This window comes from Coregonus clupeaformis, chromosome 3 (genome assembly GCF_020615455.1).
Source record: "Coregonus clupeaformis isolate EN_2021a chromosome 3, ASM2061545v1, whole genome shotgun sequence".
NCBI classification, from domain to species: domain Eukaryota; kingdom Metazoa; phylum Chordata; class Actinopteri; order Salmoniformes; family Salmonidae; genus Coregonus; species Coregonus clupeaformis.
Window position 1 is genome coordinate 16,689,480 of NC_059194.1, and position 6,000 is coordinate 16,695,479.

The 6,000-nt window shown below is 40.8% G+C and overlaps 1 long non-coding RNA gene across 1 annotated transcript; it reads right to left on the bottom strand.

Annotated features, from left to right (window-relative positions):
* Positions 1–1,253: 1,253 nt before the first annotated feature.
* LOC121546193 lies at positions 1,254–3,352 on the bottom strand. The gene is made up of 3 exons (XR_005996342.2): positions 1,753–3,352; positions 1,424–1,462; positions 1,254–1,323 (listed from the first exon to the last, which is right to left on the bottom strand). It is a non-coding gene; the product is annotated as an uncharacterized LOC121546193 (long non-coding RNA).
* Between the last annotated feature and the right edge of the window lie 2,648 nt (positions 3,353–6,000).

Consider the following 6,000-nt stretch of genomic DNA (forward strand, 5'->3'; position numbering starts at 1 on the left):
GCCATCCTCGATCACAAGCAATGACAACCTTCTTAGTGGGCTTAGAACCCTTGTATGTACAATTGGGATGGTAATCCCCACCTGTACGTTGACATATGACTACAGGGAAGGGATTGTTGCTTTCAAACAGATTGAGGTTCCTATGCGTGCCACCAAGACCACAGATGGCCTTGACCTGATTTGAATTGGCCTCGATGAAGGTGTTCTTCCATTTGCATTTTCCATCAGGCTCTGTCAAATTCAAGTTGCTCATCACATGCTGACAATTCTGGATCGTCATACCGTCCGTGACGTGCTGTAGGAGAAAGCGTTGATAACGAGGGCTAACATCGGCCGGTTGACCGTGTACCATCACTGTGGCACACAGCAACACCAGGAACAGGAAAGCCCTCTGGAACACCATGACTTCACCTAAATGGAGAGACAGGAGGGGTAAGTTAGACTATTACTAGTATATTTATATTACTATACAGTAGATTACTATATCTTTCACTAAATGGAGAAACAGGAGAGATGAGTCAGACAGAGTAGAAGACTTATACTGAGTGTACAAAAAATTAAGAACACTTTCTAATGTTGAGTTGCACCCTCAATTCGTAGGTACATGGACTCCACAAGATGTTGAAAGTGCTCCACAGGGATGATGGCCCATGTTGACTCCAATACTTCCCACAGTTGTGTCAAGCGGGCTGGATGTCCTTTGGTGGTAGACCATTCTTGATACACACAGGAAACTGGTGTGCATGAAAACCCCAGCAGCGTTACAGTTCTTGACACAAACAGTACTACCATACCCCATTTATAGGCACTTCAATCTTTTGTCTTGCCCATTCACCCTCTGAAAGGCACACATACATAATCTATGTCTCAATTGTCTCAAGGATTAAAAATTATTCTTTAACCTGTCTCCTCCCCTTCCTCTACCCTGCTTGAAGTGGATTTAACAAGTGACATCAATAAGAGATCATAGCTTTCACCTGAATTAATCTGGTCAGTCTATGTCATGGAAAGAGCAGGTGTTCCTAATTGTTATACTGTATGTTCTGGTTCAAAACTGTCAAAAATGTTTTCTCTAAGGGGAAAGGTAACTGTGATTAACAGCAATGCACTGTGTTAGAAGTTATATACTAAGGTAGAGTCATCATACTCTAAAACCATTATATATAGGTTACACAAACATTAACTACATTATATCATTCAAATCATATTTTGGTTATGAAAATGTGGCAATATTGCACTTGAGAGAGAAGGCATTTACCTCTGGCAACTGGTTTCAATGGTCTTTGATGTGACTGGTTAGTTGTTTTCTGTCCTCTCAGATATCTACAGATACAATACAGCATTAACCAAAGACAATAATCTTCAGATACGGAGCTATTCTTTAATGCTCTAGTACTGTAATGCTCAGGCAATTATATCTTACCTGTTTGTGATGAACTTAGATGTTGGTTACCCTGGGCACCTGTGGTGCAACATTGTATGGGGAGAAAGGGTTTTAAATGAGCAATTAGCTTATTAACTATTAACAGTCAAATCTTCCCCAGATATCTGGCACAGTCAATCAAGAGAGATTTCATATTAGGGTGCCTTCAAATCAAAACTCATAAAATGCATGTCTGACAGCGGTGGGGTGGGGAGAAATGATTCGGTAGAAATGCTTTTCCACGTTTTCAATTGGTTGACCGATACCTCTTTTAGACTTTTCTGACGGACAACGCAACACAACTCTAGAAACAATCAAGTCAATCTTACCTGTCTGGAGTGAGCCTTCTTGTGTGGTCTTATCTTGATGGTTATGGCCTCTGTCTCCCAGAGTATGGTAGAAGGTACCAAACCTGCTTGATTTTATAACATATGCTGAAGAGGGAAGTTCTCATTTCAAATAGTAAAATTCAAATTAGAGCTAATAAATAGTTTCCAGAGAATTGGCATCATCACAAAGTAAATACAGCACACAATGTTCCCAGTGGCGATTTGAACATGTAGATGTTGGTGAGACAAACTCTATCAAAAAGTTGATTTGCATTGAAACCACTACATTACACTACATATTGAATGCAGAATAATAACCAACGGCAGAAATGAGTTTTGAGCTACACACACAAACATTTTAACTTTGGGTGATGATGAAGTTTATAGGCTTCTTCCCATGTCCTTACCTGTTATTGCACCACTGTGGAACACGGGAGTCGAGCATATACTTTTACAGAGTAAAGTTGATTTGACTTTAGATAATAAAATCCAGCGTAGCCTATCACGCGCAACCAGGGAAGATGGAGGGTAGCCCCTGTCTAGCCCTGCCGCTACAGAGAGCACTAAGTGAGGCTGAAACAGTTGCATTACGGCAGCTACAGAGAGCACTAAGTGAGGCTGAAACAGTTGCATTAGGGCAGCTACAGAGAGCACTAAGTGAGGCTGAAACAGTTGCATTAGGGCAGCTACAGAGAGCACTAAGTGAGGCTGAAACAGTTGCATTAGGGCCGCTACAGAGAGCACTACGTGAGGCTGAAACAGTTGCCTTAGGGCAGCTACAGAGAGCACTAAGTGAGGCTGAAACAGTTGCATTAGCGCAGCTACAGAGAGCACTAAGTGAGGCTGAAACAGTTGCATTAGGGCAGCTACAGAGAGTTGCATTAGGGCAGCTACAGAGAGCACTAAGTGAGGCTGAAACAGTTGCATTAGGGCAGCTACAGAGAGCACTAAGTGAGGCTGAAACAGTTGCATTAGGGCCGCTACAGAGAGCACTATGTGAGGCTGAAACAGTTGCATTAGGAAAGCTGCCTTCCTCTAAGAAAATTAAAACAACAATACAACAGGAATTGACCACGTAATGTTAATTACCAACTTAAAATCCTTCCGTTTATAATTCTCTACTGGTCCTGTAGGACTTTTTTCCCTTCAAAAAACACACACATCCCACTGTAAATAAGCCAGCTAGATACTGCTCACAGAGACGGCTCGGGGGCAGAAGGACAGGGAGGGGGAATCTTCCAAGACAAGAGCTTATGAGAAATGGCCTAGTTTGATGGGCAATTCTGATGGGTAACAAGAGATCGGTAACAAAAAGAGAGAACTAAAGTAAAATAAATATGTATTGATTAAAAAATGTGTGGAATCTGAAAGGGCATGTTACTCATAGGAGGGCAAAGGTGTAGGTACTCAGGCACCCCTAGACCCATATGTGTCCATGTGCCCATGCAGATACACTTCCAGAGAATTGGCATCATGTCAAAGAAAATATAGCAGTCAAAGTTCTATGGAATCAAAGAAGTGACATCATCGCAAACAACATTAATGAGGACAGAGTTCCAGAGAATTAGCATCATCGTACATAAAATATAGCAGAACCAGTTTCAGAGAATTTGGATCATCGCAAACAACATACAGCAGATACACTTAAAAAAAATTGGAATTACATTTACATTTACGTCATTTAGCAGACGCTCTTATCCAGAGCGACTTACAAATTGGTGCATTCACCTTATAGCCAGTGGGATAACCACTTTACAATATGTTTTTCTTTCTTTGGGGTGGGGTAATGGGGGGTAGAAGGATTACTTTATCCTATCCCAGGTATTCCTTAAAGAGGTGGGGTTTCAAGTGTCTCCGGAAGGTGGTGAGTGACTCCGCTGTCCTGGCGTCGTGAGGGAGCTTGTTCCACCATTGGGGTGCCAGAGCAGCGAACTGTTTTGACTGGGCTGAGCGGGAACTGTGCTTCTGCAGAGGTAGTGGGGCCAGCAGGCCAGAGGTGGATGAACGCAATGCCCTCGTTTGGGTGTAGGGACTGATCAGAGCCTGAAGGTACGGAGGTGCCGTTCCCCTCACAGCTCCGTAGGCAAGCACCATGGTCTTGTAGCAGATGCGAGCTTCAACTGGAAGCCAGTGGAGTGTGTGGAGGAGCGGGGTGACGTGAGAGAACTTGGGAAGGTTGAACACCAGACGGGCTGGTGTTCAACATTATACTGTAATATGGTTATGATGTGCTAAGAGAATACGCTGGGACAGCGTGACATAATTTGAATACCCAGAATCCACTTTTTTATCATCCAATTCACCAAACGCAGTTAAATTTAGGTAATATGAAATATAACTGTTTTTTACATTTATTTTATTTTTTACAAATTGGCAATTTAAAAAAATACATATTCACAGCACCCCACAAATAATACCAAACATAAACAAAACGGCCACTATACAACACATTACCCACGGTGATCAACATATGGTTTCCAAAGTTAGTCAAACACTTCTGTTTTTTGTTGAATTTTATAATACACAAAATCAGGGTCATTCATGCTCATTATGACAAATGTTTTAAAGGTCGACTTTGGGATGAATAAGATATTTGGCTACAGTAGTACAATTTCTTACCGATCTCTACAGCTTCAATCCAAAAACAGATCCGTCAACACATACTGGAGGAGTTACTGGCTAACTAAAGTGGCTAGCATAGCTAACCAACAAGCTACGTCGGTCGAGGTAAGCATGACCAGAATGACACATCAACGAACCACCAAAGGCACACCCCATTCTGTTTGAAAATTTAGAAAGGGGCGGAGTTCGACCGTTTTTCGTGCCCAATATATATATTTTTTTAATCGTTTTTTAAATTAATTTTTTATTATTATTATTATTTTATTTTTTAGTCATTTAGCAGATGCTCTTATCCAGAGCGACTTACAGGAGCAATTAGGGTTAAGTGCCTTGCTCAAGGGCACATGGACAGATTTTTCACCTAGTCGGCTAGAGGATTAGAACGAGCGACCTTTCGGTTACTGGCACAACGCTCTTAATCACTAAGCTACCTGCTGAAGTTGACCTTCAAAACATTTTGAAATGGAAAACAAAAGTATTTCTTATTGAATAACTCCAGCTAATCGTATTGAACATGACCCAGCTGAGGTTTGTTGTTGTGGTTGGGTTGAGGAGAGATTTAGTGTTCCTATTTGATCATCAGCACAATGACAGTGAATGTGTTTGGTTATTCTAGAGGAGAAAGAGAGACATGTAATCTTAAATGTGGTTGAAATCAGCACAAAATACTCTAAATGATCTTGTTGTCGAAAATGTATTCAAGCATAAGGGAAGTCACATTTTCTATGATTGGCTATCCCATATAAAGGTCCTTGCATATTGTCCAATCACAATCAACCCAGCAGGTTCACCAACACCTCAGATCCCAAAAATCATGCCCACAAGTCTTTAACTTTTGTTTTATATAACATCATAAACATAATTGACTCTCAATTTCATTGAAAATATATTTCATATCAGTGCCAGTATTTTTTTAAACTTTAATGTTCAATGTTAAAACTTCACATATTTTAGTCAGATGTGGATGGTATAACAGAAGTTGTGAATGAAAAGGTCAACAGTAAGGCCAGGGTCTTATTAGGAATGTATTTGGAGCAGGCAACCATTTTGTGGAGCCTGCCTTGACATGTGATTGCTCATAAAAGGATGCCTTCAATTTATTTGTATTTTTTTGCATTATTTGATTGTATTTATTGATGTAAAGTGTTGTTTTATGTCGATGCAGGAAGTGATTGGAAGTGTTAGGGGCAGTGTTTCCTCCAAAACCTAGTCCTGGAGGTCCCCTATGTCTGCTGGTTTCTATGGAATGTGCATCTCAGAGGACAACCTCCTTGTAACATTGGTGTGTTGTAAAGTTAATGTCCATTTCATTATTCATCAGTTGCCAGTCCATTGTTGAGTCATTTGCTTATCACCAACTTCGGGCTCCTTCAAACCAGACAAACTGATTTGTAAAAAACACTGAAAGAAACTGAATGTTTTTTTTTTTATGGGAGCAGTGATTTAGGGAGAGGATTGTGTTGAGCGGTCTGTCAGAAAGCTAACAATGACGTGTCCTTGAAACAATTGAAAAAGTAGAATAGCATTTTTACTGAATAATTTCTCCTCACCACATCGCTGCCTTTGACATGCATTTCATGCGTCTTGGTTTGAATGTGCGGATATTAACCAGGGATGTTTGAGGAC